This window comes from Theropithecus gelada, chromosome 15, assembly GCF_003255815.1.
Source record: "Theropithecus gelada isolate Dixy chromosome 15, Tgel_1.0, whole genome shotgun sequence".
NCBI classification, from domain to species: Eukaryota; Metazoa; Chordata; class Mammalia; order Primates; family Cercopithecidae; genus Theropithecus; species Theropithecus gelada.
This window is the reverse complement of record NC_037683.1, coordinates 104,223,021-104,250,312: the sequence shown is the minus strand read 5'-3', so window position 1 is coordinate 104,250,312 and position 27,292 is coordinate 104,223,021. Positions and strand designations below refer to the sequence as shown.

General features: G+C 45.6%; 1 long non-coding RNA gene and 1 other non-coding gene across 2 annotated transcripts in view; both read left to right on the top strand.

The window, feature by feature from the left end:
• The first annotated feature begins 737 nt into the window (after positions 1-737).
• Positions 738-844, top strand: LOC112608833. The gene has a single exon (XR_003116107.1). It is a non-coding gene; the product is annotated as a U6 spliceosomal RNA (small nuclear RNA).
• An 11,285-nt stretch (positions 845-12,129) lies between these two features.
• The window catches only part of LOC112608347, a 47,510-nt gene continuing 32,347 nt past the window's right edge, over positions 12,130-27,292 (top strand). The window contains exon 1 of the long non-coding RNA XR_003115978.1: positions 12,130-12,383. This is a non-coding gene — a long non-coding RNA (uncharacterized LOC112608347). The remainder of the gene's footprint in view (positions 12,384-27,292) is intronic.

Sequence of the window (27,292 nt, the reverse complement as noted above, 5' to 3'; positions counted from 1 at the left end):
TGTGTTACGTTTTGATGTGAGGTTATGCTGGTCCCATGAAACATGCTGGGATGTGTTCCCTCTTCCTGTTTCCTGGATGAGTTTGTGTATAGTTGGTGCTATTACGTCTTTGAACGTTTGATGGAATTCACTTGTGAAACCATCTGAGCTGGTTTTCTTAGTGTGAAGGTTAATGATGACAAATTCAATTCCTTTCATGGATACAGGATTATTCATATTTTCCCTTTCGTCTTGTGTAAATTTTGGTAGATCATACTTCTCAGGAAATTTGTTCGGTTCATTAAGTTGCCAAATTGATTGCTATAAAGTGTTCACAAAAACAGCTAATGATTCTTTTAATATCTGAAGTGGTAACCAGTATTTCATTTCTGATATTTGTCATTTGTGCTCTATTACTAATTTTTTCTTATTAACTAGTTACGACTTTATTTATTTTGTTGCTTTTAAAGAACTAAGATTTAGCTTTGTAATCTTTTTCTTTTCAAAAAAAGATTTTATTTTTCACTTTGTTTCTTTACAAACCCTTGTGTTGAGGACTGATTTTCAATAGATCACAGCAAGGGAAGCTGTGTAATCTTTTTCTAACATTTGTTTTCTCTCTTGTTGACTTCTGCTCCTTCCGTCTTCTTTGGGTTTACTTTGCTCTTCTTTTTTTAGCTTTTTGAGGTGGACTGTTCCGTCTTTGAGGTCACATGTTTCCTCTTTTCTAACATAAGCCTTTAAAAGTGTAAATTTTCGTGCTCGCTTCGGCAGCACATATACTAAAATTGGAACGATACAGAGAAGATTAGCATGGCCCCTGCGCAAGGATGACACGCAAATTCGTGAAGCGTTCCATATTTAAAAAAAAAAAAAAAAAGTGTAAATTTTCCTCCTCACACTGCTTTAGTCCATCCCATACATTTTGATGTATTTATTGTATTTTTACATATCAGTCAATTAGAAGTATTTAAAAAATTCTTTTTGAAACATGCATTATTTAGAAGTGTGCGGGTTAATTTCCAAATATTGGGGGGTTTCCTAGATCTGTTATTATTTCTAATTTAATTCTGCTGTGGTCAGAGAACCTACTTTGTGCTATTTCATATATTTTTACATTGTGGGGACTTGTATTATGGGCCAGCATATAGTTCATCTCAGTGAATTTTCTATGTGAACTTGGAAAGAATATGTAGTGATACAGAAATAGCAATTAGGTAAAGGTAACTGATGATAATGTTCACTTCCTCCACATGTTTACTGATATTTTTGTAATTGATCAATAAGGTGATGAAAGAGAAGTGTTAAATCTCTTACTATGAGTGTGGAATTGTTTTTCTCCAACAAACTAAGCAGAGAAAGGGACTTCTTCCACCCGATAAAGGGCATCTGTGAAAAACCTGGAGCTAACCCAATACAATACTTATTGTTGAAATATTGAGTACTTTCTCCCTAGGATCAGCAAGATAAGGAAGTAAGTGCATGCATTCTCTCTCTCTCTCTCATTACTTCTAGTTAATTGTACTGAGAACCTAGCTGTGGCAATGAAACAAGAAAAACATGTAAAGGCATAAATATTGGTGGGAAAGAAGTAAAATTGTTTCTATTTGAACATAATATGGTTGTTTACATAGAAAACCTCAAGGAAACTACAGAACCACTAGTATAAGTCTGCAGGACACAAAAATCAATAGCATACATACATATATACTAGCAGCAAACAATTGGAAAATGAAATTTAAAAAAATTTATTTACAATAGTACCAAATAAAATATTTTTAAATATTTAACAAAGTGCAGAAGTCCTTTTCACAGAAAACTGCAGAATATTATTAAGGGAGACATTTTAAAAGACCTGTATAGCCCAGGCATGGTGGCTCATGCCTGTAATCCCAGCACTTTGGGAGGCCGAGGCAGGTGGATCACCGGAGGTCAGGAATTTGAGACCAGCCTGGCCACCAACATGATGAAACCCCATCTCTACTAAAAATACAAAAATCAGCTGGGCGTGGTGGCACACACCTGTAATGCCAAATACTTGGGAAGCTGAGGCAGCAGAATCTCTTGAACCTGGGAGGCGGAGGTTGCAGTGAGCTGACATCTCACCACTGCACTCCAGTCTAGGTGACAGAGTAAGACTTTGTCAAAACAAAACAAAACAAAACAAAAACAAAAAACACCTGAATACATGGAGAGGCATTGTTCCAAATCTCAATTGGATAAGAAGACTCAATAGTGCTATCAGTTCTCCTTATTATTACCTTTTGTATAAATTTATGGGGTGCAAGTGTAATTTTGTTACATGCATAAATTGTGTAGTGGTGAAGTCAAGGCTTCTAGGATATCTATCACCTAAATAACATACATTATACCCATTAAATAATTTGTTAGCATCCATCCCCTCCCACCCCCTCACCCTTCCAAGTGTTTGTTGTCTATCAGTCCACATTCTGTGTCCATGTGTACACATTATTTAGCTCTCACTTATAAGTGAGAACATGTGATACTTGTCTGTGTCTGACTTACTTCATTTAAGGTAATGGCCTCCAGCTCCATCCATGTTGGTGGAAAATATATGATTTCATTATTTTGTGACTGAATAGTATTCAATTATACATATATGACATTTTCTGTATCCAGTCTTCTACTGATGGACACTTAGGTTGATTCCACATCTTTGCTATTGTGAATAGTGCTGACAGAAACATGAGTGCAGGTGTCTTTTTGATATAGTGATTTATTTTCCTTTGAGTAGATCCCAGTAGTGAGATTACTGCATTGAATGATAATTCTAGTTTTAGTTATTTGAGAAATCTCCAGACTGTCTTCCATAGATCACATACTAATTTACATTTGCACCAATAGTATATAAGTTCCCTTTTTTCTGCATCCTTGCTAACATCTGTTATTTTTTGTCTTTTTAATAATAGCCATTCTGTCTGGTATAAGATGATATTTCATTGTGTTTTTAATTTGCATTTCTCTGATGATTAATGATTTGGAGCATTCTTTCTTATGTTTGTTGGCAATTTGTATGTCTTCTTTTGAAAAACATCTATTCATGCTCTTTGCCCACTTTTTAATGAGATTATTTGGGGGTTTTTTGTTGAGTTGTTTGAGTTTCTTATAAATTCTGACTGTCAGTCCCTGTCAGATGCACAGTTTGCAAATATTTTCTCCCATTTCGCTAGTTGTTTGTTCACTCAGCTGATTATTTCCTTTGCTGTGCAGAAGCTTTTTAGTTTAATTAAATCCCATTTGTCTGTTTTTGTTTCTGTTGCCTGTGCTTTTGAGGTCTTGGTGACGAATTTTTTGCCTAGACCAATGCTGAGAAGTTTTCCCTAGGTTTTCTTTTAGTATTTTTATAGTTTCAGATCTTACATTTAATTCATCTTGAGTTGACTTTTGAGAGAGTAGGATCCAGTTTTATTCTTCTGCAAATGACAATGCAGTTTTTCCAGCACAATTTACTAAAAAGAGTGTCCTTCCCCCAGTGTAAGTTCTTGTTGACCTTATCAAAGATCAGTTGGCTATAAATATGTGCTTTTATTTCTGGGTTCTCTACTCTGCTCCATTGATTTATGTGTTTATACCAGTTCCATGCTGTTTTGATTACTATAGCCTGGTGGTATAATTTGAAGTCAGATAATATGACAGCTCCAGCTTTGTTCTTTTTGCTTGGGATTCCTTTGGCTATTCGGGCTCTTTTTTTAGTTACATATGAATTTTAGGACTATTTTTTTTTTCTAAATCTGTGAAAAATGATGTTGGTATTTTGGTAGGAATTGCATTAAATTTGTAGATTGTTTTCAGCAGTATGGACACTTTAATAATATTAATTCTGATCAATTAGCATGGGATGTTTTTCCATTTGGGTTATCTACAATTTCTTTCATCAGTGTTTTGTAGCTTTCTTGGTTGAGGTCTTTCGTCTTCTTGGTTAAAAATATTCCTAGATGTTTTAATTTTTTGGTAGGTATTGTAGGTGGGATTGCGTTATTGATTTGGTTCTCAGCTAGATCATTATTGATATGTAGAAATGCTACTAATTTTAGTAGATTGATTTTGTATCCTAAAATTTTCCTGAATTTATTTGTTGAATTGAAGAGTTTTTGATGGAATCTCTAGGGTTTTCTAGATGTAAGAATGCATCATCAGTGAACAGCGATAATGTGACTTACTTTTTTCCAGTTTGGATGCCTTTTATTTCTTTCACCTGATTGCTCTAGCTAGGACTTACAGTACTATGTTGAATATGGTTGGTGAAAGTGGGCATCCTTGCCTTGTTCCAGTTCTTAGAGGGAATGCTTTAGACTTTTCCCCATTTAATATGGTGCTTACTGTGGGTCTGATGTATATGGTCTTTATTATTTTGAAGTATTTTCCTTCTGTGCCTAGTTTGTTGAGGTTATCAATTTATCATGTAAGGGATACTGAATTTTATAAAATACTTTTTCTGCATCTGTTGAGATTATCATATAGTTTTTGTTCTCAATTCTGTTAAGTGATGAATCACATCTATTGCTTTATGTATGTTGAACCATCCTTGCATTCCTCATGTAAAATCCACTTGATCAGTTCTCAAATTGATCCATGGATTCAATGCAATCCTAATCAAAATTTTAGCGAAGAATTTTTTGTAGAAGTTGAGAAACTAATTCTAAAATTTACTTGAAAACATAAAGGACCTACATTAGTCAAAGACATTTTTAAGAAGTTGGAGGGCTGACACCACTTGATTTTAAGACTTCCTACAAAACTACAGTAACCAAGTAGTATGGTAATACTGAAAGGATAGATATATAGAGCCCTTGAACATAAGTGGGATAGTCATAGACAGGCAAAGATAGCCATAGGTAATCAATTTTTAACAAAGATACCCACTCAAATTAATGAAGAAATAAATGTTTTTTCAACAACTGAGTATATGCATAAGGAAAAAAATGAACATCAACTCTTACCTTGCTCTGTATACAAAATTCACTTGAAATGACCATATACATAAAACTCCCAGAAGAAAACATAGGAGAAAATCCTTGCAACCTTGAGTGGCCTATGTCTTTTACACAGGATACAGAAAGCACAATCCATTAAAAATTGATAAACTGGACTTATCAAAATTTACAGCTTTTGCTCTTCAAAGGCACCATTAAGAAATGAAGGCAAGTCACAGAATAGGAGGAAATATTAGCAATTTATTCTGGGAAAAAAGTTATTATCTGTTGAATAACTTGTAATCACAAAACATAAATTGTACTTAAATCTCAATATTAAGGTTGGGTATAGTGGCTCACATCTGTAATCCCAGTGCTCTGGGAAGCAAAGATGGGAAAATAGCTTTAGCCCAGGGGTTTGACACCAACCTAGGCAACACAGTGAGACCCCATCTCTACAAAAAAGTTAAAAATATAGTCAGGAGTGGTGGTGCATGCCTGTAGTCTCAGCTACTCAGGAGGCTAAAGTAGGAGGATCACTGCAGCCCAGGAGCTCAAGGCTGCAGTGAGCTATGATCATGCCATTGTATTCCAGCTTGGGCAACAGAGTGAGACCATGTCTCCAGAAAAGAAAAAGAATAAAACCTCAAAATAGTAAAAGGAGAGGTTTTTTTGCAGATGCTGCCACCACCCAGGGCCCCCTGCCACCAACCATGATGGACATCACCGATAATGGTGAGCCCTTAGGCTGTGTCTCCTTTGAGCTGTTTGCAGACCAAGTTTCAAAGACAGCAAGAAACTTTTGCACTCTGAGCATTAGAGAGAAAATATTTGGTTATAAGGATTCCTGCTTTCACAGAATTATTCCAGGGTTTATGGATCTACATGGTGACTTCACAGGCCATAATGGCACTCGTGGAAAGTCCATTCATGGAAAGAAATTTGATGATGAAAACTTCAGCCCGAAGCATACAGGTCCTGTCATCTTTCCATGGCAAATGCTAGACCCAACACAGATGGTTTCCAGTTTTTCATCTGCATTGCCAAGACTGAGTGGTTAGATGGCAAACATGTGATCTCTGGGAAGGTGAAAGAAGGCATGAATATCTTGGAGGCCATGGAGCACTTTGGGTTCAGGAATAAGAAGACCAGCAAGAAGATCACCATTGCTAACTCTGGACAAGTCTAATACGTTTGACTCATACTTTATCTTAACCATCAGACTACTTTTGCTGTAACCTGGAGAGCAGCCCATCACCTTCTGCTATTGATGCACTTTTTTTTTTTTTTTTTTGAGGCGGAGTCCCCTCTGTTGCCCAGGCTGCAGTGCAGTGGTGCGATCTCAGCTCACTGCAACCTCTGCCTCCTGGGTTCAAGCGATTCTCCTGCCTCAGCCTCCTGAGTAGCTGGGACTGCAGGTACATGCCACCACACCCTGCTAGTTTTTGTATTTTTGGTAGAGACAGGGTTTCATCATATTGGCGAGGCTCGTCTCGAACTCCTGACCTCATGATTTGCCTGCCTCAGCCTTCCATAGTGCTGGGATTACAGGCGTGAGCCACTGTGCTCAGCTGATGCATTCTTTGGGTTCCATATTTTCCTTATTCCCCTGCAATTCTAGCTGGATTGCAGAGTTAAGTTTAAGGTTATAAAATAAATATTAAATAACAACAAAAATAGTAAAAGGACAAAGAATACAATGTATACACGGGCAAATTATTTGAACAGACACTTCATCAAATAAGATATAGAAATGACCAACAAATATAAGATATAAAATGGGCCAAAACAAACATGAAAAGATGTTCAACATCATCAGTTGGCTGGGAATTGCAAACAAAACTGCAATGAGAAATCACTACATGTCCACTGGGATGGCTAAAATTACAGACTGACAATACCAAATCAGTCTTGGTGGGCGTGTAAGCAACGCAAACACTTTAGCAAACTATTGGGCAATTTCTTAAAGTTAAGCATATACTTTCCCTATGACCTAGTTTTTCCACTTTTGGGTATTTTCCCAGAATAAATAAAACATACGTTCACACAAATACCTGTGGTGTGAATGCCCATACCAGCTTTATTCACAGTAGCCCCGAACTGGAAAAACCTCACATGTCTATCAACAGGTGAATGGAGAATCACTGTTGTATATCCATACAATGGAGTACTACTCAGCAATGAAAGGGAATGAACTCTTTATACTCACCACAACATCAAGGAATCTCCAGATCACGATGCCGAGTGAAAGAGGCGAGCCAGAAAACAGTACATCCTTCATGATTTCTCTTACACACAAATTTAACAACTCAAACTAATCTATAGTGATTTAAAAAACAGATGTGTGGTGAGCGCCCAGGGTTGGGGAGGGGAGGCAAAGGCGACCAAGGTGTCCCTTGTGGGTGATGAAGGTGTGCTGTCTCCTGATTGTGACCTTGGTTTGTGACCTGGGTGTGCACATAGTCAAACTCACTGGACTGGAAACTTGAAGTGGACACAATTTACTGGACATAAATCATACCCTCAGTAAAGTTTCTAAAAAGCTGCCTTGCCTCTGGTTGGGGGTAATTATAGACTGGGATGGATAGCAAGGAAATCTGGGGAAGCTGATCGGTGCTCACACGGATGTATACGTGAGCAGATTCAGTGAGTGGCACACTTAAGATCAGTTATTTCACCCACTGTGCTACTATGCGTGTGCATTTCAAACCTCAATTAATAGAAACTGTATACAGCTTACTGATTTAGGCTGAGAGTAATTCCTAGAAATTTTTACAAAAAGATTTACTCTTTTTTTTCTGAGATGGAGTCCTGTTCTGTCGCCCAGGCTGGACTGCAGTGGCGCGATTTTGGCTCACTGCAAGCTCCACCTCCTGGATTCACGCCATTCTCCTGCCTCAGCCTCCTGAGTAGCTGGGACTACAGGTGCCCGCCACCTCGCCCAGCTGATTTTTCTTTCTTTTTTTTTTTTTTTTTTGTATTTTTAGTAGAGATGGGGTTTCACTGTGTTAGCCAGGATGGTCTCAGTCTCCTGACCTCGTGATCCACCCACCTCGGCCTCTCAAAGTGTTGGGATTACAGGCGTGAGCCACTGTGCCCGGCCAAAAAGATTTACTCATTTGGTAAAGTAAAAACTCATTTTCATTTGAATTAGAGTTTTATGCATCAAATTTGCTCCAAATGGCACAAATCAATTAATAAGGGAAGGAGAGGAAATCCATCTCTGTTCATGTTCTCACTGGGTGCATCAGGGAATATTGGCATTAAGCTCCTTCTAGCTTTGCAGGTAAACTTTTCCCTCCAGGAAACTGGCATGAGAGAAAGAAAATAATGCTAAATATAAACAGTTTGTTTTCTAAGAAACATTACCTGTTTATGAAATTTTGCCTTGGAGGTGCAAAATACTAAATAATTTATTGAAGTTGCTGCTGAGATGAAGTGTTTTCAGGGAACACAAAATATTGTTTCTAAAGGTTGTTTGTTTGTTTGTTGTTGTTTTGCATGACCCAGTGTGTTCTAGGAATCTCCCGGCCGACCCCGGGCAGTTTAATGATAGAGACACCTGGGTGACCTCAGGCATTCTAATGGGAGAGACTCCCGGCTAACCCTAGGCATTCTAAAGAATGCAAATTAAACTTGGCTTTTAGTTCAGTTTGCTAAATTGAGGCCTTACTTTTTGTTGGCCTCTCTCCATAAATCCTGTTGAGTGAGAAATTGATCTCAGGTTCTTTTCTCATTATGTCATTGAAGATCACCCACTTTAGTTGGTTAACGGTTGTTGCATTCTTATCGGGCAGTTTTTGCCTAAGGCACCCGTTTCCCGCTTCTGGAGGGCAGCAATCTAAGGTGGCCCAGAACCAGAACTGGGCCCCCTGGCATTATTCGCAGGATTATGTTACCTTGTATGGCAAAAGACTCTTTCAGATATAATTAAGGTCACGAATTGTCTGATCTAAAAATTGGAAGATTATCTGGGGCGGGGCCTAATATGAGTTCTTATTTATTTATTTATTTATTTATTTATTTATTTATTTATTGAGACAGAGTCTCGCTCTGTCACCCAGGCTGGAGGGCTATGGGGCAATCTCGGCTCACTGCAACCTCTGCCTCTTCGGTTCAAGCGATTCTCCTGCCTCAGCTTCCCGAGTAGTTGGGATTACAGGTGCCTGCCACTGTGCCTGGCTAATTTTTGTATTTTTTAGTAGAGACTGGGTTTCATCATGTTGGCCGGGCTGGTCTCAAAGTCCTGACCTCAGGTGATCCGCCCACCTCGGCCTCCCAAAGTGCTGGGATTACAGGTGTGAGCCACCGCACCCGGCTAAGTTCTTTAAAAGCAGAGTTTTCTCTGGCTGGTAACAGAGCTGGAGTTAGGTTTGACACCAGGGTGGATTTTCTGTTGCTGGCTTTGAGGTGGAGGAGGCCCCGGGAGGTCCCTGTCACTGAGAGCAGCCCCTGGCTGCCAGCCAGCAAGAAAATGAGGATTTCAGGGGACTGCAAGGAAGTGAATTTGCCTAACAACCAGATTGAGCTTGGAGGTAGATTTTTTTCCCCCAAACCTCCAGATAGGAGCCCTTGACACTGGCCTTGTGTGCCTCTAAGCAGAAAAACCTCATTAAACCCGCCTGGACTTCTGACCTATAGAATTATGAGACCATAAATGGGTGTTGTTTTAAGCTATTAAGTCTGTTATGCAGTAATAGAAATTTATTGTTTGTTCCACAGTTACAGAAAATGAATATACAGGTGGGTGGGGTGGGGGTTAGAGCTCACATCTATAATCCCAGCACTTTGAAAGGCTGAGGTGGGCGAATCACTTGAGCCCAGGAGTTTGAGACCAGCTTGGGCAACACAGCAAGACCTCATCTCTACTAAAAGTACAAAAAATTAGCCAGGTGTGGTGGTGCATGCCTGTAGTCCCAGCTACTCAGGAGGCTGAGGTGGGAGGATCACCCGAGCCCGAAAATTCGAGGCTGCAGTGAGCCATGACCATGCCACTGAACTCCAGCCTGGGTGACAGACTGAAACCCTGTCTCAAAAAAGGAAAAAAGAAAGAAAGAAAGAAAGAAAGAAAGAAAGAAAGAAAGAAAGAAAGAAAGAAAGAAAGAAGGAAAGAAAGGAAGGAAGGAAGGAAGGAAGGAAGGAAGGAAGGAAGGAAGGAAGGAAGGAAGGAAGGAAGGAAGGAAGGAAGGAAGTTAATATATAGCTCTGATAATACAATCTCAGTCACTAGCCATTTGATTTATTTCCAATGTTATCACTGTTTCCTGGAATAATGAGTGTGGTTCGATTTTATTTTTATGCTTTAGTTGTGGACAAATCTCTATTGTCTAAGCCGCTGTGAGAATTCAGGTAAATCCCGGCCCATCCTGGGTCAGTTCCTCCACATTCTCGCTACGCAAAGTGTGCTCCATGGTCTAATGGTTTCAGCCTCACCCAGGAGCTTGCTAGAAACACAGAATCATGGCTCCACCCCAGACCTCCTGATGCAGAATCTTCACTGTGGTGAGCGACCCACTGCCCCCACGCCCCTGATGATTTGGGTGCTTATTAAAGTTTGAGAAGCACTGTTCCAGCTTGCCCTGAAGTTGTAGGATTTCACCAAAAAGCATCTTATGGATTTCAAACCAAAAACATCACCTCTGAGAAGCCAGCCTGGAGCTTGGCTAGTCCTTCTCCACCACCTGGGGGGCGTCTTATGTTCCAGAGTCTAACACTCTGGCCCCGGATACCAGAGACCTTTCACCCTCAGAACCTATGCTCGCACGTCTTCAGACTGGGGGTGCTTTCTCTCCATCTCGCCTTCTCCTGTACCACCTGAGGCACTAATTCTTCCAGGATGCCTTCCTTGAATGTCTTCTCCTGACATCCCAGTGAGGGGCTCCTGATACTCACTTCCATAGTGCTTTGGGCAGCTACTGCAGCATAAAACCACTCCAAATTGAATTGCTTTGCTCACAATTGCAAAGGGAGTTGGGATCTGGGCAGTGCTTGGCCAGGGATTTGGGCAGTGCTTGGCTAGGCGCTTTTCAGTCCGGGTCTCCTTTGTGGATGCTATTTGATGCTGTCCTCTGAAGCCTCCACTGGAGGCTGGAGCTGTCTGTCCAAGCTGGTGGCCTGACACTGCTGGGGGGGAGGCACAAGTGGCACTTTGATGAAAGCGCCTACACTTAGCCTGTCTGTGTGGCTGGGGTTCTCTCACAGCATGGTGCCTGGGCTCTGAGAGAGGGGGTCCTGAGAGCAGGTGCTGCAGCAGATGCAGCCGAAGCCATGGAGCTCTCTGTGGCCTGGTCTGGAACTTTCACACACCACATATGCTGTGTTTCTGTTGGGTCAAATGGGTCACATAAGTCTGCACAGACTGAGAAGGAGGAGACTTACACCACCACGCTGTGGCAGGGACAGCAAAGACTGTGTGGCCATGCTTCCTCTATCATGCGTGGCCAGGGTCTTCCCCACCACGGCTTCTCCCCTAGGCTGTGCCATCTCACAGGGCTGCCTCCAAACACATGCCTTCCCCAGCACCACACTCAGTGCTGGCCCTGTGAACACATATGTGGGACTGATGGAGTAGAAACCTGCTTCAGCGAAAGTCGGGGAGTGGCAAACCTGGGAATGTAGAGAAGCACTCTGTGTGCCGCATGTATTTCTGATGTACACAATGACGGCTGAAGTCCACGCGGAGCTGATCACTACCGGGCAGTTTCAGAGTGTGGGTCAGAACCCGTGAGCCTTCCTTGCCAGAACAGTTTGGAGTGTCATATGAGGACTTCAGCCTGGACACCAGAACCAGGTGGGCAGTGGGGCCCATCGCACACCACTGTAGTGTGAAGGGACAGGGTCTGCCTGCTGGTCCGTGCAGGGAGAAGATACTCCTAGCTCTTCAGGCTCCTACTCAATCCCCTGACAGCACCCTTTAACAAAAAGCCACCCACACCCTCGGCGTCAAGGGCATCTCTGAATGAGGGTCATGGTGAGCTTGTGTTAGGAAAATAGCTCTCTTGCCAACACGCAGGCAAAATAAGCTTCTGCAATTCTCAAAGTCCCGAGTTTGCAGAATTTTATTTACAGCAAAATGTTGGTTTACCCACAAACATCCTGCTTGGCTAAATATATCTCCTGCTCCTAGAACAGGACCTGTGGTTTTTCAAGCATGGGTTTTGGCTTCCCTTCAGCACGCCGGCACGCATGTGCCCTGCTCTTTCTCCTGTGATCATCGGCATGATGGGAGGCGAGTGAGGGACTCTGTGTCTTCTGACACAGGCATCTCACAACACCAGTGCAGCCGGACCTTTGTCTGGTAGGTCTCCGTGCACCCACGAAGACCTGGGCCTGCGGGAAGTCTGGGGCCCACTGCTGTGCATGCTCGTTTCTTGAGCATCTGAGTCACCTTTACAGTTTGCGATGATTGACGAGGTCAAACAGGACTCACTTGCATTGTTGGGTCTCTGTGGTGACAGGGGGGACTTGGAGGTAGGTGTTCAGGTCAGAAGGGACAGTCCTGACTTCCTCCACCGCTGCCTGCAGAAGCAGAGGCCAAAGCCACAGGCTGCGGGGGCGGGGAATGTGCTCCAGGAAGTGGCTCTCAGTGCTCCTGTCCACAGCCTCTGCAAGGGGAGACACAAGCCCAGGCAGAGAACACAGTACGACAAGTGAGGAGAAGGGGAAGAAGTCAAATTACACGCTGTTTCTCCTTCGACAGTAGGAAGGCAGGAGGGAAGGGAGCTATGTAGACACAGGATACACTCCCAGTTCTGCTGGAGCTCAGGCTGGCCCTGGAGCTAAGCTTTAGCAATCTCCAAGGAAAAAGGATTGTTTAACAGAAAAATGGGGCCGAGGAAATACTGGACTTCAAATGAGAAGAAACTTTTTCAGAACCTTCGCGGCCTTGGGGCTGGCTGTCCTTCCTAGAACCATACTTTGTGGCAGTGGTGAAGTCATCTCTGATCCGAATCCTCCCCAACCAGGATGTCAAATGGTCATTTACAGAGAATTAGTAACTGAGAGGCAGAGGAGAGAACACCCTTCTTTGCGTGTGAGTGATGGCGGAGTCACAGGCAGTGTGGGGTGATGGGCAACCATTACTTTCTTGTTTGCTGAAATAATTTCATGGTGCAGATTGGTAGGGAGAGTTCATTTTTGAGAAAAGTCAGTTTCCTGTATTTGAGCAAAGAAACCACAAATCGTTCTTTAACATTAGTAAATTTCTGTAAAGCACAGGTTGTCCTAAGTGAGGTGCGAGCGACGCGGATCTTTTCCTCAGGCACAGAACTGTCGTTCCTGCACTCTTGGGAGCCAAGGGTTAAATACTCAGGAATGTTATGCCACCTGTTCTCAGGCAGCAGTTTGAGCCTGGGAAGCCACCCGGACAAGGACACAGCAGCCCCCTCATGCCCCTTGCAGTTCTGAATGCCTGTCATCAATCCTGGGGTCTTGGGGGAACGGCAGAAGGATCCCCATCACGGTGGAGTCGCCCTTTTCACTTATAAATGCGGCAGGGCTCGGCTGTGCCCTCCGAGTGAGGAAGGGCTCTCTTCAGCCTACTTCACAGAAGGCTTCCCGGCAACCCAAAACCCCTAGTCCAGCTGCAGATGGTGAAGGAGACCCAAAGTGCAGAAAAACTCTACGGCTAACCCTCCACAGCACAGCGGTCCGAGGCTACCTGAGGCTAAGGGTGCAGAAGACCAGCCCAGGCGCAGGTGTCAGGGACGGCCCTGTCCTCAAGCCTTGGGAAGGAGGTGCTCTTCCAACCAGCCTCTGTCCCCCAACTGAGGGTAAGAGCCCGGCCAGGGGCCATCCAGGCCCACTCGCGCCCACTGCATCTTCTCCTCCTTTTCCACCTGGTGACAGCTGCATTTCCGTGCGTGGCCAGAAGGAGAGTTTTCGACTCCCTCCCTGCGATGAAGACATGTTTGAAGAAAAGAAGCTGAGCTCACTCTGAGCGAGGTGTCAGAGGGCTATGGAGTGAGGGCTTTTGGTGCTGGTGCTGCCTGGGGGTGTTGAGTGTGTGACAGCTCCTAGGATCTGAGGAGGGCCAGGAGGAGGGCACAGGAGGGCCAGGGCACCACCAAAGGCAGGGAGAAGCCCACATGAACGTCATCACATCCCCCCTTCGTTATTTAACTGAGACCCCAGTACACGCAGGACACGGTGTTGTGGGCCCTGAGAGACCCCTGACGTTGGCTCTCCAGCCAGGCCCCTCTGTCCTGTTGCTGTGTCTGCACTGCCCTGGCTTCTGTATGCTTTTGCTGCATGGCCAGGACCTGTGGCTCCCGTGGCCTGCCCTTGAGCTGCCCTTGAGCTGCCCTTGGACTCAGGGAGCTGTTTTGCAGGCAGGCACAGAGGCAGGAAGGACCCAGGGGTTTTGATCCTCACCCTCGTCCTCCCCACCTCATGCCTTGGGCCCAAAGGACCAGAGTGGGAGTAGGAAGCCCGGATAGACGGGTAGACGTGAGGGTGTCATTAGAATCCGAGTTCCCCCAGGGGTCGGGCTCCACGCGCCTCGCCCAGGAACTGGCCCGAAATTGTGTCCCGTCTGCCGCTCCCCTCTGGGCCCCGCTCTGACCCGCCCTCCTCAGTATCCCCTGGAGGCCTCATCCGTCAGTCCCGCGGTGCTCATCTCACAGCGTGCTCCTGCGGAACCGACAGCCCCTGCTGGGACAGCAGGGAAGCCTCAGCAGAGCCCTGGGGGAGCTTTGGGTGGGTGTGGGGGAAGGGGAGGAAGGATGGAAGCCCACAGGAGACTGTGTATTGGAGGGCGGGGGCTGAGCTGGGCAGAGCCGAGGCGCCTCGGCTCAGGCCTTTTCTGAGTGGGGTTCCAGGGCCTTCACGCTCCGCCCTGCCCCGCACCCCCACCCAGTGCCGTAGTGCGGGGGCTCCTGCCCTGGACAGGTCCCCATGCCTCTCGCCCCGACCAGCAGCTTGGGCTGGAGCTGGAGCCGGTCAGATATTTTTCTTTACTAGGGAACCTTGCCTAGCGCTGCTCGGTTCTCCAGGCAGGACGACGGCCTTTGGGGGCTGGTGGACGGGATTGGATGCCTCCCTCTCTGCTGCAACCGCTTTGGATCCGGCTCGATTGTTTCCCCCACTGTTTGCCACGTGCTCCCCGCGCTTTGGGCTCTGGGTTGGCCGAGGGAACCCCGCACAGTCCGTGCACCCCTGGGGACCCCTATGAACAGGCCAGGAGGTGGGGGCTATGTTAGTCACTGGGGGATTACAAATCAGGATGTAAAGTGGGGGCCAGGAGCCAAGGAGAACCAAGGGGCGCAGCGGGGTGGGGGTGGGGGTAGGCCTCGCGGGAGGGGCAGCGGAAGCGAGGCCAGCACCCTGGGGACGGCGGGGAGGGTGCTTGGCCCATTCTGGGCGCCGCCAACGGGTGACAGACTCAGGATCCAGCCGTGAGGGACGTGGGCCGGGGCAGCAATGGAGCAGGAGCCCAGGCAGGGCGGTGTGGGCCGGGCCTGTGCAGGCCAGGCGGAGAGGACGCGTTTGGGTGGGGATGGGAAGGCAGGACGAGGCCCAGGACAGAGTCTGGTGTCAGAAACTGGCTGGGTGGGGACCACTGAAGGGGCCAGGAGAGGAGGAGGAGGACGGGCGCAGTGGGGAGGGGGCCCCTAAAATTGACTTTGGAAGGGTTACTTGTGAGACGTCTCAGGGAGGAATGTCCAGCAGACAATTGGCTATGGAAATCTGGAGCTCAGCGAAGAGAATGGGGCTGCGTGACCATGACATTTACCCAAATGATCTTCAGGCCTCGCCAACTGCTGGGGACACCCACAATCTCACAGAGGATCTTTCTGTCTTCTCAGAGTCACTTTTACAAATGTTGCCACAGGGTTATATTGCTTCACTTCCTTCCTTCCCTCCCTTCCTTCCTCCCTCCCTTCCTCCCTTCTTTCCTTCCTTCTTCCTTCCTCCCCTCCCTTCCCCTGCCCCTACCCCTTCCCCTTCCCTTTTGTAGACAGGGTCTCCCGCTGGTGCCCAGGCTGGAGTGCAGTGGGGCAATCACAGCTCACTGCAGCCTTGACTGCAGCCTTGACCTCCGAAGCCCCCAGCCATTCCCCCCACCCAGTCCCTCCACCGGGCCTCCCAAAGTGCTGGGATTACAGGCACGAGCCACCAACCATGCCCAGCCCACTTAATGATTTCTTAAACAGAACTTGTAACTGACCTAAGATAAAATTATGTGAATGCAACTTTGGAGGGAGGAAAGGATGTCAGTGGAAGTTGCATGACTTTTGCATATCTGTGCTGTCAAATATAGGTAAAAGTATGAATGGTGCAATTCTGCTGTTTAAATAGCATCCTTGGCTCTAAATAAATGGGCTGATATTTTAAGTTGATTCATATATTGTAAATTAATCCAACCTAATTTTTAAAATTTTGGGTGAACATTTTTCTTGTTAAGTCATGTTATAAAAATAAAAACTGGAAGTTCTTGGCTTAAAAAATAAATAAATAAAATTTAAACAGACTCTTAAAATAATCCTCAGCTTAATGTAAGCAATTTTGTCTGTGCCATATCACGAGTTTGATAAGCTAGAGACGTTCTATTAAAGATATTGGAATAGAAATGTCTGTGACTCATGCCTGGTGACATCTTACATGCTACACTCCTTGGGTTATGAGCCTTTTGGAAATGAATGGACTTGGGCCTTAGACACAGGGTCGCCCATTTCTAGCTGCAGCTTCTTAAGCTTGGAGATTGGTTCCTCCCCCGTAAAATGGGAATTCCTAAGCCTCGCTCATGGAACTGTGAACTTCTTGGAGAGGCCCGTGGAAAGGCCACGGGATGGCGTCAGCACACACGTGTCCTGTCATTCCCTATCCCTGCATGTCATTTCCTTTGTGTGATATGGAAGAGACAGGGCCCCCATGTACTGGGCTTTGTGTAAAATAGCTGGTGAGAGTATTTGAGAAAGATGACTTGATAATCACGCACAAGGATGGTATCGAGTTGGATGTTCCCTAAGATGTGACTTCAAGCATTCCTATCTTAGGATACATATTCAGTTTGCCAAATGTCCTGCAGAAAATTGTGTAGAAGCTCCACAGCTGTCTCACCAGCCCAGGGAGAAGATAGCATTCTCTGGGCCCTTGCTACAAAGTGAGGTCCCTGGACTGGCAGCATTCTTGTCACCTGGGAGCTTGTCTGAAATGCAGACTCTCAGGCTTGATCCTGTGTAAACATGACTATGGCCACTGGCCACACGTGGCTACTGAGTGCTTGAAATGTGGTTAGTGCCACATGATGAAATCATACTCTTTTGGGTATATTTGGTTAAATAAAGTATCTTATTAATATTAATTTCACTTTTTTTTAGCCTAAAGTCTCTACCAGGAAATTTTAAACTTCATATGTGACTCCCATTATATTTCTTTATATTTTTGAGACAGGGTCTTGCTCTGTCACCCAGGCTGGAGTGCAATGGTGCAATCTTAGCTCACTGCAGCCGTGACTTCCTGGGCTCCAGTGATTCTCCCACCTTACCCTCCTGAGTAGCTGGGACTTCAGGCGTGTGGTAACACACTCAGCTAATATATATATATATTTTTTGTGATGGAGTCTTGCTCAGCTGCCCAGGCTGGAGTGCGGTGATATGATCTCGGCTTACTGCAACCACCATCTCCCGGGTTCAAGCAATTCTCCTGCCTCAACTTCCCAAGTAGTTGGGATTACAGGCACCCACCATCATGCCCGGCTAATTTTTGCATTTTCATTTTAGTAAAGACGTGGTTTCACCATGTTGGCCAGGCTGGTCTTGAACTCCTGATTTCAGGTGATCTTCCCACCTCGGCCAATTTTTTAAATTTTTACTTTTTTTATAGAGACAGGGTCTCACTATATCGCCTCAAGTGGTGTTGAACTCTTGGGCTCAAGCTGTTCTCCTGCCTCAGCTTCCCAAAGTGTTGGGATTACAGGAATGAGCCACCTTGCCTGGCCCCATCATATTTCTGTTGGACAGTGCTGCTCTCAAATCCATGTTCTCAAAATCTGCATTTTAACAAGATCCCTGAGTGATCTCTGTGCCATTAAAGTTTAAGAAGCACTGCTCTCCGGTAACTACAGCCTGCGGGCCAAATCCAGCCCAGGCCCAACGCTTGTTTTTGTGAAGTGAATGTTACTGGAACGCAGTCACACTCTTTGTTTACACACCATCTGTGGCTCTTTGTGCTTCAGGGGTGGAGCTGAATAACGGTGAGCGGAACTCACAGCAGCAGAGCCTGAGAGGCCATCTAGCCCTTATAGGTAAGTTTCCTCAACCCCTGGCTTAGGCCTTGTTCCTGCCAGCATCTTATGGCGTGTGTGGTCTCCAACCCTGATGTGCCCGTTCATGTCCTTGTCAGGAAAGTCCCTGGGCACAAGTGCCTGTGGTAGAAAATGCTATTGGAGGCCTGCTTCTTTCCTGGAAGTTACAGAGGAGGCTGAGGATCCATGGGATGGAAAAGATTAAAAGATGATTTCAGATCAAAAGTCCCTAGTGATATCGGAAAGGCCCTTTGAGGCCACCTGATATTATCTTGCTTATTGATGGGTGAAGCAAGACCCCAACAGGGGGTGGGTGGCGAGTCCTTTAGGTGCCGGGTGAAGGAGCCGGTGGAAACCTGGGTGAAGCCGGATGGGTGCCGCCTCTGGTTGTTTTTGTAACAGGGTGTTTTCCCAGATTGTGGGTGTTGGTGGGATGGGAAGGCCCAGCAGTGCGTTGTGCAAACAGTGCAGAATTTTGTCCCCTCAAATTGACACTTGGTTTTAGTTGCAATATTTAATTTACTGTGCAGTTTTCAAATAATACTAAAAGAAGGCATGGGATTTGTATGTTAATCAGTGGGAAGCATAGAGTTAAAAAGACAAGACAAGACTGAGAAATGCTGCTCTATTTTTCTGCTACTCAAAGTGTGGTCCACAGACCAGAGGCATCAACATTGCCACGAGCTTGCTTGTAACGCAGAATTTCAGCTGGTCCCGTTGAGTCAGAGTCCATATCTTAACAAGGTCCCCAAGCCACTCGCAAGCGCAGGAGCATCTGAAGCCCATCACTTCAGTTGCTTTCAGGCTTCGGTGTGTCTTGAAATCACTTGGGAGATTTCAGAATTCTGAAACCCAGGTCCCACTTCAGAGCTCTGTCTGGGGAGAGGCCGGGCATGGAGCCATCTGAGGGTCTCCAGGTGGTTAGAACGTGCAGTGGAGGGTGAGAGCCTCAGTCCACACTGGCCTTGTATTTGCTCTGAGTTTCACAGCCATGAGCCCCAGTGTTCCATGGCCCAGGTAGAGTCATCTAGGAATTTGCTCCTGAGTCAGGCTGCTGCAGCCCACTGTTTGTTCCCTCTCCCTGGGAGGGTGGAGATCCAGCCCTCTCTGGATTCTCTGAACCTCTGGTGAAACTTCTGGAAGGTGTGACAAGGATTCTGACTCCAACTTCCATGGCCAGGCACGTGCATGGCAGTGAAAGAGCAACAGGATTTGGTGCTTCCCCCACTGGGTGATGCAGGAATGTTCTGGATATCAAACAGGGAGTTGGCTTATTGAGACATGATTTTCAAACCTGTGCGCAGTATGCTTTCTTGAAGAAACACTTGTATAAACTGCATTACTGTGAGGAATGGTTCTCAGCACTTTACAGACATTAGCTTATGAAAAACATGACAGTCCTAAGAGGTGGCTTTACAACTCCACCCACCGAGAAGTGGAGTCAATGTTGGTCCCCTTGATTCTGGGCCTGCCTTAGTGACCTGTCCACCAAAGTTACGGTGGAGTGATGCTACCTAACTTTCAAGACCAGGTCATGAAGACGTGACAGTTTCCTGCTGGCTCTCTGGAATACTCCTGGACCACCATGGAAGCAGTCTGACTGCCCTGGTCAAGCATGGCCACCATGCTGCGAGGAAGCCCAACCAGCCCACATGTGGAGAAGCGCTGAGGTGCCTCAGTGCTAAGTGACTGTGATGGGCAGAGCCCCTGAGATTGGCAGGCCACCTGTTCCTGTGTCAGATCTGGTTCATCCTGATTGATGGGACTTGTTAGTCATGGCAGAGGGCCACAGAAATTGGGGCCCTAGTATAGCTGGTGTTATTCAAAGTCTGACTGGCTGAGGCCCCCTGAAGTCAGGGTAGACCCTGGGCTCTGTGCTCTCCCAGCTGCCATTCATGCTACACTTTTTCACCCACCCTTGGCCTCAGGTAGGGTCAGAGGCCTTCAGGGTGTCTACCTTCCTTCCTCCCCAAACGCCTGCTGAGCATCCCATTCAGCCACACCCCAGAGCTGCAGTAGCCTTAGGGGACTTTTCTGCCTGGGTTCCTTGTGATCAGCTGAACACTACCACCGACTCCTCATAGTGGGAAGGGTGGGATGGAATCCAGGGGACGTCTGTTGGCAGGCACACGGCTCTTCAGGCATCTGCCAAACAGACCTTATCTGACAGCCACTGTTAGGCAGAATGGTTCTCTAGACCTCAAAATATGCCCAAGAGGGGACACCGGGAGTCACCAGCACCCAAGAGAGCACCCTGGGGCCAGGACTTTGGTTGTCGGTGAACTCTTGTCCCTTCTGCCACTGAGCCCTCCTCGACTAGGGCAACCATAGCCCCCAGAGACAGGGTGTAAGCACCTTAGCAGTGCATTGCAGTGGAGCGGTGATGTGAATATGTAAGGGAATACCTTAGAGACAATAGCATTAGAACAAGGCTGAGCCTTTGGTTTGAGACAAGGACTGGATGCACAGTGGGCCCTTTAACAACACAGGTTTGAACTGTGTGGGCCACTTATATGCAGATTTTCTTCCACCTCTGCCATCCCTGGGACAGTGAGACCGTTCCCTCTTCCTCCTGCTTGACCTACTCCACTTGAAGACAAGGATGAAGACCTCCATGATGAGCTGCCCCCACTTGATGAATAGTAAATATATTTTCTCTTTAATGATTTTCTTAATCACATTTTCTTCTTTCTAGCTTACTTTACTTTAAGAATACAGTATATGACATATATAACATATAAAATATGTGTTAGTTGGCTATTTATGTTATCAGTAAGGCCTCTGGTCAACAGCAAGCTATTACTGTAAAGTTTTGGGAGGAGTCAAATTTTATATGAGGATTTTTGACTGCATGAGAGTTGGTGCTCCTAACCCCTTCATTGTTCAAGGTCAACTGTACTTTGAGGTACTACAATTTTAGTGATTAATTTGTCTTTCTCATTGGTGCTTTATTGTGTGGGTTAATTTGTTTTCATGAATATGTATTGGTAAATAAAATAAGAGAGTTTTAAAAAAGTAAAGCCTAGGCTGGGTGCGGTGGCTCACGCCTGTAATCCCAGCACTTTGGGAGGCCAAGATAGGTAGATCATGAGATCAGGAGTTCAAGATCAGCCTGGCCAAGATGGTGAAACCCTGTCTCTACTCAAAATAGAAAAATTAGCTGGGTGTTGTGGCAGGTGCTACTCAGGAGGCTGAGGCAGAGAATTGCCTGAACCTGGGAGGTGGCAGTTGCAGTGAGTCGAGATTGCACCACTGCACTCTAGTCTGAGTGACAGAGCAAGAGTTCATCTCAAAAAAAAAAAAAAAAAAAAAAGCCTGTGTGAACTGCACCCATTAGCTGCGTGCTCTTCAGCAAATAACTTACAAGAGGCCCTCCACCTCTCCCTACTCATTCCCTCTGAAACTGCATTTGCAAAATTATGACAGTGAGATAAATCTGACATAGTTGATTGCATCTTGCTTCTGACCTCCAAGCTGTCCTTGATCAAGGCAGCATGGGCCAAGGTAACTTTAGGAGGAATACAGTTTATAGTTTAACTTAAAAGCAAGGGTAAAAGTAAATCCCTCCATAAAACTAACCCTCTTCTTGCTCAGGGACCAAAGACTGCCTTTGTAAGACTAATGAAGGACCACAAGATTAGAATTGTGAGAGAAGCCTGAACTCTGCCTAAATGATGGCGTAATTTCTATAATCCCTTACTGCTCAGGGGTCATGTGGCCAGAGGTCACAAGATTTGTGACTTTCCCAATTGCTCCTATGGATACATCACTATCACTATTGTAGAACCTAAGATTGGTTTTATCTGAATTTTTTTCAGACTGACTTCACCTGGACCCCTGACTCATGACTCAGCTGGTCCTGGGGTTTCACCCAGAGGTGGACTCAGTGCACAAGGATTGTTTTCCACACCTTTATGATTTCATCCTCAGCCAGTCAGCAGCACCCATTCCCTAGTCCCCCGGCCCACCAAATACTTGAGTGATAACTTCATTTCTCCTGCATGGGCCAGCCTTATGTCAGTTAGACTCTTTCTCTATTGCAATGCCCTGGTCTCAGTGGATGGATTTTGTGCAGTGGGCAAGAAGAATCCATCAGGTGATTACACTTTTACCTCAGTTCCCTCCAGGACTCAGGAACTCCTCTCTGGGCCATTGTAAAGATGAGAAATAATACACATTGTAAAGATGAGAAATAACACACATAGGCTGAGGGTAAATGTTTGTAGGTAAAAGATGGGAATCAAATCTACCTAGACAGCTCTTTGTGCATGCACGGTGGGGAGACAGAAAACTCACCATCCAGGGAATGTTTTCACCCATGTGATGGCTTATTTTATGAGTCAATTTGAATGGACCATAAGGTGCTCTGACTAAACATTATGTGGGTGTGTCTGTGAGGGTTTTCTGATGGGATTAGCATTTGAACCAGCAGACTGAGTGAAGCAGATGCCCTTCTCCATGTAGGTGGGCCTCATCTAACCTCTTGAGGGTCTGCACAAAACAAAAGGCAGAGAACAGAGGAATTTGCTGTCTTTCCCTCTTACCTCCCTGCTTGAGCTAGGACATCTCATTTCTTCTTCTTCTGCCTTGGGATTGGGACTTACATCATCTGCTCCCCTGGTTTCAGGCTGTTGGAACAAGAGTGAATTACAACACTGGCTTTCTTGGGTCTCTAGTTTGCAGATGGCAGATCTCAGGACTTGTCAGCCTCCATAATTGTGTGAGCCAATTCCTCAAATAAATTTCTTCCTTTGTGCATACCGTGTTGGCTCTGTCTCTGGAGAAGCCTGTCTTGTTCACATGTGGTGGGCAGGGATGGTTAGCTGGCTGAGCTCCTCCCTTTCCTCACTCCATGTTGTCCTGTGCTCTGCCTAGGCCCTTGGGGTGACAGAGGGGAGGAAGGGAGGGAGGAGACTCAGTCGAGAGGATGGAGGTGGCTTTCTGAGGAGTGCGAGGGGCAGCAAAGGGCAGCTGAGCTGTGTGGGAGTCAGGGAGTGGGAGAGCAAGATGGCGGCAGGAGGTTGAGGGGTGTGGTGGGAACTCAGTCCCCTTGTGTGGTTGGAGATTTGCAGAGCTGGCCTGATTATCTTCAAGTCCTCTTTGGTCCCTGGACAGCAACACCCACAAAAAAGTACTGATTTCCCCAGATCATGGTGCAGTTACCACCCACTAAACCAGAGTTGAACCTTTTATACTCAAGGGAGAGTGGAAATTTCTAGAATAGGGAACAGCTTGGTGAGCAGGTAAGTACGGGCAGGCAATATTTCCGAGAGTGGGTGTGCAGGCAGAGGCGGGGTGGCGGGGGGGGGGGGCACTAATTTTTTTTTCCCAAAAGAACTAACTCATTCCTTAAATCATTCCTTAGAGACAGCTTCATGAAAACAGAAATAACGGTGCTCCCAGAATCACAGTGATATGTTGGATTCACTCACTTGAAGCTTCTCTCCAGATGTGGTTAAGGAAATGTGACAAATAGAACTTGTTCTGATTTTTACTTTCTCTAAAGAACTAATATCGCTGATGGATTTATGATGAGAAAGCCATTAACACCATGAGCTGGATTCATAGTGATCCTTGTCTCTCAAAAAATTGAGATACTTTGCAATAATAGGTATGTTTCTTTAAGAACACATTCTAGAAATTTAGGGCAAGAAGATCCTGCATCTGAAAGAACACACAAGTGGACATTCTGTGTTAAGAGAGATGAGAAGTTCCTACCCTGGGGGACTATTTGGGTACTCAGTGTTCCTAATGATAAGATTCATTTAAAAGGCAAAAACCCACAAACTAAAATGCGGTCAAACTGTTGCAGAGAGTAGGGGTGACGTACAAGGTGAAGGAAACAGAAGTTTTGTGGTTTAATAGCTGGTTTCATGATGAGTTATGGTATTTCTTCAGAAAAACTCTGCAAGCAGTTACGTGGTGCTATTAGACAGCTTTGGGAACTAATTCAGTCATGGTTTTGTAACTCATCTTCAATGGTGCTTCTGTTTTTGTTTGTTTGTTTGTTTTTGGTTCGTCTTCACAGTCACAGCCCAATACTTTTGTTTGGAGGTGGGGAGGGGGTAGGTTCTGATTATCTGCTGCTGTGTAATAAACCATCCAAAAATGTAGCAGCATAGAGCTACCATTTTATTTTTCCAGTTCTTCAGATTGCCTGGGGTCAGCAGGATGGTTCTTCTGCTGACCCCCCTTGGGGTCTCTCCTGTTGACAATGAATGGTGATAGGGCTGAGTCACCTGGCCCTGGGACTAGGAAATGGAACATGGACAGCTGAGCCTCTCTCTTTCTCCTTGTGGCCTCAGGACTTCTCCATGTAGTCTCTCCAGCAGGTCGATGGTCTTTTAAAATCAGGGGCCAGCAAACTTTTCTGTACAGGACCAAACATTTTAGACTCTTTGACCATATAATCTATGTCACCAGTACTCAACTCTACCATTATAATACAAAGGTAGCCATAAATGCCCATAAACAGATGGACATGGCTCTGCTACAATAAAGCTTTATTTACAAAAATAGACAGTGGGCTGGATTTGGCCCATGGGCCATGGTTTGCCAACCCCTGTCTTACATGGTGGTTCAGGACTCCCAAGAGCACAAGAACAAACATTGCCAAGCTCTACAAGTTAGGCCCGGAACAAGCACAGAGTCACCTGCTACACTGTTGACTAAAGTGGGTCTCAGGCTTAGCCCAGACACAATGTTGGAAAGCAGGGAAGAAAGAATGTTTCTTCTGCCCTTTTAGGTTTAGTGTTTGTGGCCTGCAAATTAAACTGACAAAGGACAGATTAACAGGAGAAAAAGTACACAAATTGTATGTGATGTTAATATCTTAATTTTTGGGCTGGGCATGGTGGTTCATGCCTGTAACCCCAGCACTTTGGGAGGCTGAGGCGGGCAGATCGCTTGAGGCCAGTAGTTTGAGATCAACCTGGCCAACATGGCGAAACCCCATCTCTACTAAAAATACAAAAATTAGCTGGGCATGGTGGTGCACGTCTGTAATCCCAGCTACTCAGCAGGCTGAGGCAGGAGAATCGCTTGAAGCCCTGAGGCAGGAGAATCGCTTGAAGTCAGGAGGTGAAGGTTGCAGTGAGCCAAGATCGTGCCCACTGCACTCCAAGCCTGGGCAAAAGAGCAAGAGTCAGCCAGGCGTGGTGGCTCACGCCTGTAATCCCAGCAGTTTGGGAGGCCAAGGCGGGCAGATAACCTGAGGTTGGGAGTTTGAGACCAGCCTGACCAACATGGAGAAACCTTGTCTGTACTAAAAAAAAAAAAAAAACAAAACAAAATTAGCCAGGCATGGTGGTGCATGCTTGTAATCCCAGCTACTTGGGAGGCTGAGGCAGGAGAATCACTTGAGCCCAGGAGGCAGAGGTTGCAGCGAGCCAAGATTGCACCACTGCACTCCAGCCTGGGCAGTAAAGGGAGATTCCGTCTCAAAGAGTGAGAGCCTGCCTCAAAAATATTTTTTAAAAAAAATTTTTGCGTGTAAACAATTGTCTTACAGAAAGTGAAAACCCAAAGAAACAGTTATGACTGAGAACTCATATACCATTTCAACAAAGACTGTAAATGTGTGGCAAAATGACAAGGCAAAGGCAAAGGATTGGAGATTCTAGTGGTGATAAACTGTGGAATGTCAAATATGTGGGGGAAAACTAATGGAAGATAAGGTTTATTTAGTAAGTTTGTTTACGCAGATTGAAGCCAGTACCATATCAGGGGATGAGCATTGTCTCCTCTTCCTGGCAGGGGGGACCCCTTCACCAAGGGAGATTTGTGCCCTCCTTTACCCAGGTGGGAGACAATAGAGAGATTGTCCTGCTTCTGCTGTTTCTCATTTGCCTTTAGCTCAAAATAATCCTTATGCCGAAGTGGTATATTTGGGGGTGGCGTGCTTTGACTCCTTTCAGGGATTACTGTAGAAGGGCAGTTACAAGGATTTGGGGCTCTTGGGGCCATCTTTGGAGACACACGCCACAGGCGAGTGAGAGACTTACGGTCACTCTTTGGTGTTTGATTTTAAGGAAACATTAGTGTATGCAAACCTTGTGTTTAAACCAAAGAGCAGAATTTATCGTTTGAAATGAAAATTTTATAGCTACTAAAGTAAGAATAGGTGAGTTTTGTTATTTTTCTGTTGAGTGCTACTCCACCAAGGTTAACAAAAGGACTTAGTGGTGGGAACGCTTGTCTCCTTTGCCTGCTTCCCCTCATTCATTATTTTTGTATCTGGATACAGGAAGCAGAAATGCTACATGACAATTACTCTCAGGTGCAGTGGTCTTTCGGACGTCACGTTTTGCTGGGGTCAGATGGGGACCTTATTTTCTGTGTGTTCTGGTTCCCCTCTCTATTCTCTAGGTATTCTGAGCCACTTCTCTGGTAAAGAGGTGTCCTTAGGGGCAGCTTTTAAAGGGCTGAGGGGCTTCAGGCACAGGGAGGAGTCCTCCTGCTGGGGCGATCCCCTGGTGAGGAAGAGCCCCTTTACTGTGGTCTGCACTGTTTTACAAGCCTTGACTTCCCAAACTCAGGTTCTCCCACCTTAGTTCCAGCCACGAGCCTGACTGTTTCTATAATACACTGGATCGTGTTACTGCCTTTTGGGAAAACCCCCGACTGCTCCTCCTGATCCTCCTGACTCCCTGCAGATGGAAGCATCATCTGTATTCCAGCTTCACCACCTTCCTGCCCACCCAGCACACACTGCTCAAGACCTTACTCTATAATCCCCCAGCACACACTGCTCAAGACCTTACTCTATAATCTCCCTGGACTCTTCAGTCTTCCCAAAGGAGTCCTGAACCTTCCTATCTTCTCGTGTTTACTCAAAGTCTGAAATGCTTCCCCCAATTGAAGATGATTCTCCAAATCTCAGCCTAAGTGCCCCTTTCCCCAGGAAGCCCGCCTTAGTTTCTTTTAGTTGAATCAATTGTTCCTTCCTGAATGAACCTGAGAAGGAGAGAGAGAGAGGGAGAGAGAGAAAGCAGATTTTTACTATTTTACTGAAACATATCCTAGAAGCCCCATGAATACTTTCACATGTAAACTTAGAACACATTTACCTTTGCAGAGTGCAGAGAGTGCAAGAAAGTTTAACTGAAAACTGTGATAGTTTCTGCTTCTTAAT